Source organism: Gossypium hirsutum, chromosome A03 (genome assembly GCF_007990345.1).
Source record: "Gossypium hirsutum isolate 1008001.06 chromosome A03, Gossypium_hirsutum_v2.1, whole genome shotgun sequence".
NCBI classification, from domain to species: domain Eukaryota; kingdom Viridiplantae; phylum Streptophyta; class Magnoliopsida; order Malvales; family Malvaceae; genus Gossypium; species Gossypium hirsutum.
This window is the reverse complement of record NC_053426.1, coordinates 65,388,327-65,401,314: the sequence shown is the minus strand read 5'-3', so window position 1 is coordinate 65,401,314 and position 12,988 is coordinate 65,388,327. Positions and strand designations below refer to the sequence as shown.

At 33.3% G+C, this 12,988-nt stretch overlaps 1 non-coding gene across 1 annotated transcript; it reads left to right on the top strand.

The window, feature by feature from the left end:
* The first annotated feature begins 969 nt into the window (after positions 1-969).
* LOC121225761 (small nucleolar RNA R71) lies at positions 970-1,076 on the top strand. Its single transcript, XR_005923641.1, has one exon. It is a non-coding gene; the product is annotated as a small nucleolar RNA R71 (small nucleolar RNA).
* The last annotated feature ends 11,912 nt before the right edge of the window (positions 1,077-12,988 follow it).

The following is a 12,988-nucleotide window of genomic DNA, read 5'->3' as shown; positions in this document are numbered from 1 at the left end:
TCTAAAAAGAAAAGTCCTAGATCCAATTTGTTTCATCACATGCTCATTATGGCATCGTTTTGCTTCTCCATCGTGTTTTTTCGATTTCTTCTTAGCATTCACTTGCCGTTCATCTAGTTCTCGAGGTTTGTATTCTTTGACAACCGGCTTTTTCTCTTTCTGAATTTCCTTGACCTCATCGTCGTTTGCTACATCTTTTTGCCTTGGTTTCTATTTAGGTTCAACTAAACCTTCCACGTCTTGAGCAATAATTGCGTGAAGCTGCTCCTTTGGGTTAGTTTTAGTTTTGCTAGGGAGGCTACCTTGTAGTCTTTTCGAGATTAACTTAGCAAGCTATCTAATTTCATTCTCAAGCCCTTGAATCGATGCTTGCTAATTTTTTAGTGCTGCTTCGGTGTTTTGAAGACAAGTTTCTAACACCAAGATAAATTTTGTCAAGATTACCTCAAGGTTTGATTTCTTCTCTTACTGATAAGGTTGTTGAAAACCCAGAGGGGGTTGCGTTCTTTGATTTCCTTGACCACTCTAAGAAAATTTGGGATGGTTCCTCCAACTTGCATTATAGATATTACAATAAGAGTTATTTTGAGGTCTAGAATTATTACCCATATAATTAAATTGCTCATTCTCTGTGCTAGGATTGAATGGTAAACATTATGGATTATTCATTCCACCTCCATTTGTATCGTATTGCATCACTGGATTTACCTACGTAGAAAAATATAAACTGTCAATTTTCTTATTCAATGCTTCTACTTTGCTTGCCAACATAGTAACAACCACTAGATTAAAAACACCGACTGCTTTCATTAATTTTGTCCTCAAGACTTGCCACTGATAATTATTCAATGTCATCTCCTCTATAATCCCATAGGCTGCCTCGGGTGTTTTATTTTCAGTGTTCCACCAGCTGCTGCATCAATTAAACTCAAACCATTGTAGAATCTTTGAACTTCCAACCATAAAGGTAACCCATGATGGGGGCACCTTCTCAATAAATCTTTGTATCTTTCTCATGCATCATATAAAGTCTCTAAATCAATCTAAACAAAGGAAGAAATATCGTTTCTCAACTTGGTTTTTTTAGTCAATGGGAAGTACTTTAATAGAAATTTATTGTTTATTTGAGCCCATGTAGTGATGGAACCTCGTGGTAAAGAGTTTAACCACTGTTTTGCCTTGTTTTTCAATAAGAAAAGGAACAACTATAAGCAAATGGCATCATTACTGGCGTCATTAATCTTGAAAGTTTCACAAATCTCTAAGATATTAGCCAAATGAGTATTTGGCTCTTCATCTTGTAAACCATTGAACTAAAAATATTGTTGTACCATCTCAATTGCATTCGGCTTCAGTTCAAAATTATTCATAGAAATTGTAGGTCTCACAATACTCGATTCAGCCCCAATCAGAGTAGGCTTGGCATAATAGTACATAGTACGAGGGGCATGATGCTTAATTACTTGTTGAATATTTTGATTATCACCCATTTTCACAATAATATTATTTTTCTCTTGTTCGTCTACTATATTTTGTTGACTTTGCCTTGCTTCTCTAACCTCTCTACGATTTCTGCGAGAACTACTTTCAATTTCACTGTAAAAAAGAAATGGTCCTAACGGCTTTCTTCTAGTTATAAACTAAAAGAACCTGATAGAAGCAAACAAGACAAATTAAAATGTAAAAATTAAATGAAAACAAGAATAATAAAAATAAAATAAAAATGGCTAAATTAATACAAACGAAGTGTTCCTAATATTTTAGTCCCCGACAATGACGCCAAAAACTTGATGTGTGTTTTTTGAAACTAACTAAAATACGACAAAAGTAAGTGCACCTGTCGATAAATAGTATAGCTACAATGAGTAAAGATATCGTATCCACGAGGACTAAAAGTATTAGTAATTACCGTTTTCTTATTATTTAGCCGACAAATTGGAATGATTTTTTTAAACTAAAATTTACTAAATTAATCTAATTAACGAACTCAACAACTAATGAATCAGGAAAATAATCAAATAATAACCAATGAGAGAAACAATATCCAAGAAAGAATCCACCTAGACTTCATATGTTATTATGAATCTGATTTAAACAATTTATTCACTTGGTATCTTGATCCATGAAAATCCCTAAACTAGACTTCATTTATTATTATGAATCTGATTTAAACAATTTATTCACTTGGTATCTTAATCTATGAAAATCCCTAAGTTATGCTAATATCTCTTTCGAGAGTAAAAGCATTTAGGTTGATTAATTGAAATTTCTTTCCAATTAAAACCTCTATTGTCGCATTAACACAATATATGGATTCCCCTATTAGGTTTGAATCTAATCCCGTAGATTTATGTCGTCTTATTTCTAGGATTGCATATAGCTCCACTCTATTATACTAGATCTACTTTTAAACAGGGACTTTTCTTCCTCTGATTTAAGCAGATTAAGATATGTTACTTTTATCACTTATCACTTATCATTCAAAAATGTATTAAGAACATGATTAAAATATGTTACTTTTATCACTTATCATGACTTCAATAATAACCTAAGGGTTCATTAGTAATTACTAGGGAGTTGGTAGTAAGGTAGCTGGTACTGCGAACCTTCACTTTGATGAAGGTATTCTAAACTTAGGTTTGTTTTAGAAATTTATAGAGGATTTCAAGAAAGAAGATGAAAAGGTGTTTCAGAAATATCACTGCTATCCTTATATACTTAAGCAATAAAGACAATAATTAGTGGAAAATCAGATAATTCCACTAACATTCTTGATTCTCGTGATAAAGTGTCATTAACAAGTTTAAAGTCTTATCATCTACAGTAGTCTAGTTCAATTCTAACTAAATCTCAACTTGACTAACCAAATCATCATACACCGTCAAACCTTAGAGCTCGCAAAAACTAGAAGTTTGCCAAATGGAGAATTACACAGAATTTTATGCTTAGTTAGAACAATTACTTTAATTACACAAATATATCCCTAATTTACCATCTATTTTTCAAACAATAATTGAATATTGAGACTCCATTAGGTGGGTTGTTACATCTTAAGTGTAATAGCCCGATTTAGACCCTATTCAGAATGGTGGTTTTGTGACCAGGAATCCGAGTTAGAAAAATATTTTAAAATTATTTTCTATGTTTATTATGTGTGAATTTATATGTGTGAAATTTTCGTGATTTAATTTTGTGTTTGAGTGTCCGATTAAATAAAAGCGCTTAATTGTGTATAATGAAAATTTGATGGCTAACTGTAAAAGGGCCGAAATGAATGTGTCTTTATAAGTTAAGGTATTTAAAATGAAATTAGACCATTAATATATGGAGTGGACGGTTGTAACCTTATGTTATAATGGTTTCATATTTTATAATAAATGTTAAATATGTAAATTAAATAATATGTTAATATATGTTATAATATAACATAATTAAAAGCCAATATTCATACTTTCTCTTATGACTAATAATAAAAAGAAATAAAAGAATAAAAGCTTAGGGTATTCGGCCTTGTCCAAGCTTAATCAAGGTATGTAACTAGCTCGATTTTTAATAATTTTTACATTTTTGATATCGTTGCAGTGTAATGTACAAAGCCCATGCTTGATTTTTGATTTTGATGGATCTTTTGAGTTATGCCATTGATGAATATTTGAGCTTTGTGATGATAGTTGATGAAATATGAAACATATGTTTTAGAGTAATATGTTTTGTATAGGAATTTTTGATGATTTTGAGTAATTAGGACTAAATTGAAAATACAGTAAATTGAGGGACTAAAATGTGAGATAAATGAAATGTATGGACTTGTATGAACACATGGAACATTCAGCCAAAGCATGGTATTTGCAAATTTTGCATGTTTTGTGTTTTATACAATCTGGACTAAATTGTAAAAAGTGTAAATGTCAGGGGTAAAATGGTAATTTGTCCATTTATGCGTTTTTGGACTAAGATGAGTGAAAATATGTTTGAATGAGTTTAATTTAAGTATGTTTAGATCAAGAACCAAAGATATCAGATTTGGATCAGGGGAAAACTAAAGTTGTCAATTAGTCGTCCTGTTCCAATTTTCATCGTCTCAGGTAACTATATAAGCAAATAGATATTGTTAATGTTAAATAAATATGAATTTTATATGTTGAAATGAACTATGTGGAAATATATATGTGTTAGCTGAATGTAAATAAGCTTGGGAGCTATGTTTACGAATTCGTTTTGATTGAGTTACGACGTCTGAAAGCCCCGTACGAACCTTAGAAATAGCTAGGATACATATGTCATGACATAGGATTTTAGATATGTTTTTTAGTGTAAGACCACGTCTAGGACGTTGGCATCGATATATGTGGTTAAGTGTAAGACCATGTCTGGGATATCGACATCGTATTAGCATCGTATTTGATTTGTGTAAGACCCTGTCTGGGACAGTGGCATCGATATGACTTAGCATGTAAGACCACGTCTGGGACATTGGCATTGTACGATATATATGATTATCTGAGTATCCTATTTAATTTCGAATGGTTCAACGGGCAATGATAAGTTGTGATCAAAGGTGTTAAATGAGCTAAAACGATCAGGTAGGAGTTATTTGGTTACCTATTTAAAAATAAGGTAAGTTGACCATTAGATATGTGATGCAAATTATATAAGTTACTAATGTGAACATATATGCATTTGTGAGGTATATTCGGCCATATGCTATGTATATGCATGTAATGTTATATTTGATTTATGAGTATATGTATATGTGTGTAAATGTACCTGGTTATAATGATATCTTGCCTTTGAAATTGAAAGATACTTTGTTATATATATATGTACATTCATACTTTGTTATATATATATATGTACATTCAATCATGAATAAGTTTATATGTGAAAGTATATGATATACATGAAATCATAAGTTTGAGATTTAATGTGATTATGATAGTATAGTTTGGTTTGGTTTAAATGAGTTGATTATGCTATTGAGTTGTTTGTTTGCTTATGACTTACTAAGCTATGATAGCTTACAGTGTGTGTGCATGTTTGCCTCTTTTTATAGATTTTGGAGATTAGTTATGAGCTTGAGGATTGTCAGCAAAGTCCATCACACATTATAAGTTTAAACATGATACTATGGCATGTATAAGCTAGGTTATGACTTAGTTATGTTTGAAGTATGCATATATTAAGCCATGCGAAAATGGCTAATATGTTATGTGAGTAAATGAAATTTTAGTTAAGTTTATATGAGTTATATGCTTTGGAAATGGTTGATGATTTTGGATGTCTATATGGTTGATTCAACTATGGTTTATGCATAGATAAAAGTATATGTAAATTTGGTTGTTATTTTTGATGAAGGTGTTATTATGTGAATTGGCATTAAATGGTATTTGGTTATGTTCGAACATGGTAAGTGTTTATTTTGATATGTTTATTATATGGTATGTAAATTTTGTGTTTTGGATATATATATACAAATATTTGGTTAATGACTTATTGCTGAGAAGTATAATTTGTAATATGAATTGGTTTGGAAATTGTTTATAATGTATCTGTGTATTCAGTTATGTAATGAAGTAGGTATGGACAATATTTGTATGTCTTTGTTCATTGGTGGTAAATATGATTTTAGGTGTAATGAAAAGCTTGAGAAACAACCATGTTTGGATTCAGCAAATAGGTGAATTAACTTTCGGTGGATGTTAAATATTTGAGGTGTCATGTATTTGTTGTTAAAGTTGGATTGTTTTGGCTATATAGATTTATATATATATTTAGCCAAATATGTGGCTATTAAATTAGTTTTGAATATAATTTTTGTTAATTTGTTTGGTATGTGATAAGAGTATGTTAAAATTTTAGTTAGTATCCTAAAATGTTGGAAGAATAGTTAATATGTATTGAATCACTATATATATAAATATAATTGATATGTAGGTGTGAAGCTTAAAATAATATGTTTGATATTCGATTTAGTTATTGGAAATGTTTCATATGTGTAAAGTGATTGAGTATAATAGAAGTTGACATCAAATAAGGCATATGTGTTTTGCATGTTATATATATATGTATTCGGCTAAAGATTTAGCAAATGACTATATGAATCGTAAATTTGGTTTTTAATAAGTAAGTTGGTTTAGATAGAATTATAATAAGGATTGCATGTATATTTGGTTTTAAGAAATGAATATTGAGATGTTTAAATTCATATGCTTATATCCGGCCATTTGATAATGATTATGGTTGTATGTTATTTAATTTATGTGTAACTTGTAATTTTTGGTTTGATTTAGTATATGTTCAGTTGTGATGTTTTAAGATGATTAATTTCTATATGTATCTATGATTATCCGAAAGATGTGTTTAGTTTGGAAATACCTCGTAACCCCCTGCCGGCGACGGATACGGGTTAGGAGTGTTACATTTGATTGGTATCAAAGCTACAGTTTAGTCGATTCTAGGACTAACATAGCATGTGTGAGTCTAGCTATACATGCCGTATTTCATACTGCGATTGTGTGATGACTTCTAACATTTGAAAATGTGTTTTCGTATAGTAAATGGATCCTGACAGAGCCGTAGCTGATGATGTGAAAAGTATAGCACCTGCTTCCGCGCAAGGGACAGCTCCGGTTGATTCTCCACTGACTTCGAGCAACCAAGAGAGTGAGGCTAAACAAGCCTTTTACCAAATGATGAACGACTGGTTTTCTTAGTAAATCTGGGCTAATCCAGCTGCACAACAACCTCCACCCCCGATTAATCCTTCTCCGATACCTGCTATACCTCAAGTGAGTGATCCGTTGAGATTACATAAGCCTACTGTTGATAAAATTAGAAAATATGGGGTTGAAGAATTCAGAGCTACTGATGATGATGATGCTGAGCGAGCTGAAATCTGGCTTGATAATACTATTCGCGTGTTTGACGAGCTATCTTGTACTCCGAATGAATGCTTGAAATGTGTCATATCTTTGCTACGAGACACCGCATATCACTGGTGGAATACACTAGTATCGGTGGTTCTGAAAGAATGGGTGACGTGGGACTTCTTTCAAACTGAGTTCCGTAAGAAATATATCAGTCAGAGATTTATCAACCAAAAGTACAAAGAATTTCTAGAATTGAACAGGGTCGCATGACTGTGACAGAATATGAATGAAAATTCGTGGGACTTAGTCGATATGCCCGAAAGTGTGTTTCAACCGAAGCTATAATGTGTAAAAGATTTGAAGACAGGTTGAATGAAGACATCAAACTGCTAGTTGGCATACTTGAAATAAAAAAGTTTGTAGTACTGGTTGAGCGAGCATGAAAAACTGAAGAGCTCGGGAAAGAGAAAAGAACAGATGATTTTGAAGCTAAAGTTTCACATAAGAGATCATCGAGTAAGTCATTTCAGTTGGCATCAAAGAAGTTTTGAGATGATTCTAGCTGTTCAAAGGCTACTACATGTTATACGAGACGTGATTGAGATAGACCACCTGTGAGCTCGAGAGCTATCTCGGTAGCTAGTGTTGGTAATGTTAGATTGAATCAACCTGAGTGCAAACATTGTGGTAAACGACATCCCAGCAGTTGTAGATTGCATGATTGGGCCTGTTTTAAATGTGGATCGATGGATCATTTCATTCATGAATGCCCTGAGTTAGCTGAAAACACAGTACAGAATGCGAGACCAAGTAACATGACAACTCAAGGTAGACCACCCAGAAATACGGGTAATGTAAGTAGCAGTCGAAGAGGAACTAAAGACACTACAGTTGATCCGAGGCTCACGTATCTGCCAGAGCTTATGCTATACGCACACGCGTAGAGGCGTCATCACCAGATGTTATTACCTGTACATTCACTCTCTATGATACTAGTGTAATTGCATTGATTGATCTTGGTTCGACTCATTCTTATGTGTGTGAGACTTTAGTATTCAGTAATACTTTGCCTACTAAGTCTATTGAGTTTGTGATTAGAGTATCGAACCCCTTGGGCCGGTGTGTTATGGTTGATAAAGTGTGTAAGAATTGTCCTTTGATGATTAGAGATTCGTGTTTTCCTGTTGATTTGATGTTGTTGCCATTTGACGAGTTCGATATAATTCTGGGATGGATTGGTTGACTTTGCACAATGCTGTTGTAAATTACAAAAGAAAGACTATTGATTTAAGGTGCCAGAATGATGAGATTATTCAGATTGAATCTAAGGATCTGAATGGTTTACCGGCAGTGATATCTTCGATGTTAGCTCAAAAGTATGTGAGAAAGGGTTGTGAAGCTTACTTTGCATATGTGCTTGATAGTAAAGTGGCCGAAAGAAAGATCAAATCAGTACCAATTGTGTACGAGTATCCGGATGTGTTTCCTGAGGAATTGTTGAGTTTGCCACCTATCCGAGAGGTAGAGTCTGGTATTGAGTTAGTGTCAGGGCCGAATCTGATATCGATAGCTCCGTACAGAATGACACCTACTGAATTAAAAGAATTGAAAGCTCAGTTGCAAGAGTTGACAGATAGGGGTTTTGTGCGACCGAGTTTTTCTCCCTAGGGTGCACCAGTTTAATTTGTGAAAAAGAAAGACGAAACTATGATAATGTGTATCGACTATAGACAGCTCAATAAGGTGACTATAAAGAATAAGTATCCGTTGCCACGGATTGACGATCTGTTCTATAAGTTAAAAGGGGCTACAGTGTTTTCAAAGATAGATTTGAGATCAAGCTACTATTTGTTACAAGTTAAAGACTCTGATGTGCCAAAGACTACTTTCCGAACGAGGTACGGACATTATGAGTTTTTGGTTATGCCTTTCGGACTCACTAATGCACCTGTTGTTTTCATGGATTTGATGAACCGAATCTTCAGATAGTATCTGGATCAATTAGTGGTTGTGTTCATAGATGACATTTTGATCTATTCCTGTGATGAAACTGAGCATGCTGAACATTTGAGACTTGTGTTACATATTTTGCGAGATAAATAGTTGTATGAGAAGTTCAGTAAATGTGAGTTCTAGTTGCGTGAAGTCAGTTTTCTGGGTCATGTTGTATCAACATCGAGTATTCAGGTTGATCTGAGTAAAATTTTAGCTATACTTGATTGGAAACCTCTGAGAAACATTTTTGAAGTTCGATGTTTTCTGGGACTTGCTGGTTACTATAGACGGTTCATGAAAGGTTTATTTATGATTGCAACTTCGATGAAAAAGCTATTACATAAAGATGTTAAGTTCGAGTGGTCAGAAAACTGGCAGAAAAGTTTTGATCAGTTGGAAGCCCTTTTGACCGAAGCTCTAGTGCTAGTTTAGCCAGAATCGGGTAAATAATTTGTTATTTATAGTGATGCATCTTTAAATGGTTTGGGTTGTGTTTTGATGCAGGAAGCCAAAGTTATAGCTTATGCCTCGAGACAATTAAAGCCACATGAAAAGAACTTTCCAACATATGACCTAGAATTCGCAGCTATTGTGTTTGCATTGAATATGTAGTGTCACTATCTGTTCGATGAGAAATGCAATGTTTATTCTGATCACAAGAGCCTAAAACTTTTGATGACTAAAAAAGATCTGAATTTGAGACAGCGTCGATGGTTAGATTTGTTAAAAGACTACGAGCTTGTGATTGACTACCATCCGGGAAAGGCTAATGTTGTTGCTAATGCTTTAAGCCAAAAATCACTGTTTACTTTGCGTGCAATGAATGCGTATATGGCTATGTCTGATGATGGTTCGATAATAATTGAATTAAAGGCAAGACCATTATTTATTCAACAAATTTGTGATACTCAGATAGTTGATAATGATTTGTTAGCAAAGCGAGGCCAATGTGAATTGAATGCTGATGTGAACAAATCGCGATAAGTTTTAAATTTATGGTTGATCGTACTTGAAAACTAACTATTATCACGATAAAGGCAAACGCACCTATCGAACAGTGGTATAGTTTATAGCAAGACCAGAATGTCGAACCCACAGGAACTAAAAGTACTAGTATTAACCTTCTTTTTATTATCTAGCCTAAAAATAAAGGGGTTTGTTTTATCTAAATTAATTAACTAAACTAAGAATGCACAGAAAGAAAATTGGGGAAATAATTTTTGGAAAAAACTAATTGATTTAGACAATACCCATGGTAAAAATCCACCTAGACTTCACTTGTTATTTGACTCTGAATTACACGATTTATTCATTTGACTTGATCCGTAGAAATCCCTAAGTTATATTATTATCTCTCTCAAGACTAACAAAGTCTAACCCTAGGTTGATTATTGAAATCTTTTTCTAATTAAAACCCCTAGTGTTGCATTAACTTGATCTATGGATTCCCTTATTAGGTTTCACCCTAATCCGGCAAAATTATGTCGCCCTATGTATAGGGATGCAATCAACTCCGCTTAATTATGCTAGATCTACTCTTAGACAGGGACTTTTGCTCCTATGAATAAGCACATCAATACTTGAATCAATATCCTAGAATATTAAAGTAAGAATTAAGAACTCATAATTAAGAACAAATCAAATATTTATCATATAATTCAGAAAATAATAACAAGATCCGTCTTAGGTTTCATTCCCCTTAAGTATTTGGGGGATTTAGTTCATAAGTGTAAAATAAAACATCTTAGAAGAATAATAACAAAACATAAAGAAAACCCAAAAACCCTGAAGGAAATTGAAGGGAGTTCTTCAGTTTTGAAGGAGAATCCGACTTCTGAGATGGATCAATCAGCTTTCTTCGAGTAATTCCTTGCCTTCAACTCCGTGTGTGTTTTCTAGGTACCTCCTCGGGTGTTTATATAGGCTTTAGAATTCTTCAAAACCCTCAAGAGTGGCCTTTTCTGAATAGAACTAGACTTGGGTTGGATAGGCACACGCCCGTGTGACATGCCCGTGTGTAAGGGCTTCAACTCGTGTTCAAGTCTATTGAATAGACACGGGTATGTGGTCTACTCGTGTAAGAAAGTCTAGGCCATGTTAGAGTCTGCTAAAACGGGATGCAAACTACCTATGTGAGGAAGTTCAGGCCGGGTTGATTTCCCATGTTGACCAATTTTATCCGTTTTTGGCTCATTTCTCGCTTTCTCGCTCTTTTTACTCTCCTATGCTCACCTAAGTATAAAATATGAAATTAAAGGTTTAGGAGCATTGAATTAACCAAATAGAAGGATAATTCACCCAAAAATATGCTAAGCATGGGATAAAAATATGTATAAATTACGGTTTATCAAATACCCCCACACTTAAGCGTTTGCTTGTCCTCAAGCAAAATCCTTAACTCACAATCAAAATAAATTCTTCTCAACCTATAATTCTCATAATAGTATCTCAAAATAATCCATAATTAATCATACATTGAAAATTCAACTCGAAGAACATCAAAGTTTCAAACATTCCAAGTCGAGCATTTTATCACAAAAACATAGGTGTCTCCCCTCATCTAAGTAATCACCTTTAATTCAAAATACCACAGAGTTTCACTCCTTACTAAAGATTCACTCGAATCACTTGAGGTGTTTAAGGATAAGAAATTTAGCAATCAACAGTTAATATGAAAAGTTATTACATAGGCTTGCATGAAGATCAAATCTCCACCGCTATATATTGAGATGATACATCAATCAAAAGGTTTTTAGAGGGTTGTAACGTGGATTTGTTTAGGGGGTGTGGTTACAAGCTAAAAAAAGAAGGTTAGAATCGAGATTGAATTGAAAAATTACCTAACTAGAAAAATGCTACAATTAACAATTTACATTCCCCATTGAATGATTCTAGAGTTGAGCTTTTCTTCTCAGAATATGGAATTAAATACTCAAGCTCTAAATAACGAATTACTACTAATATGTAAGTATGTTTTTTTAGAACAAATCAAGTAATAAAGAACTTTGCTAATTATCAAAAATAAAACATAGCTAAGCAATTTATTCAATTCAAATCTCGACAAAAATAAGGATCAAATTAATTGAGGGGATTTCAACAATAATAGGTCATGGGTTAATATTGAGGGTAAAGCAATGAACGGTTAGGCTCAAGGGGGTTCACTAGGGGTTAATTATGAAGGTAGGCTTTTATGGAGTAAGTAGGTTAAACCTAAGTGCCTTTATCATTTCGACATATCAAATCAATGGTGTGGTCTTGACATGCATAATCTAAGCAAGTTCTAGAATAACAAATCAATATTGATGCACTCATAGCAATAATAAAAGTGAGCATGAATGAAATAATAGATGCTCTAAAGGCTCAAGATTTCATAAAAATTATGGCTTTTTAATATTAAACCTGTGAATTTTAACTCAAGATAATACCAAACTTGGGGAAACAACTTAAAAGTTTTAATTTTCAAAAATCAACTTATCATGCTTGATTCCTTAATTCCTTAAAGTTTAAACAGTCAATGCATAAATGCCTATGTTTTAATTCAAGACATATCAATAAGAATCATAAATTAATCAAAATTCATTCTAATAGTGATATGAGTGAGTCACGTGAGAATAAGACAAACAGGGATTTTTCTGATATGATATAAATAACCCCCCACACTTAAGATGTACATTGTCCTCAATGTAGAAAGATAAATTTATTGAAAAATATAGATATAAGATCATAAGATAGGGAGAGAAGTGAAACTTCCTGAATGTTAAATGGAATCCTTGAATTGGATTCATGGAGAGTAGTCGACTAAGGCAAATATGAGATTGGAGGAGGATACTCCAGTGGTGGTAGAGGTTCATTAGTCCATAAGTCCCACGCCAAAAGAATGTTATATCTGGTGGTAGCTATGGTTGTGGTCGAGCAGGACATGACAATCGTGGAGAACCTTTTCCAGTGGAGTTGCAAATTCCTAAGTAATAGTGAGATTTGGAGCTCTACATAACTGCGATAGAATCAATAACTCTTTAGGAAATATAAAGTAGCATGATTACTTGTAAAGAAATGGTCGAAAGTAAAAATTATTTAATATAAATTATAAAACCTAAGGATGAAGTAAAAATAAAATTAAAGAA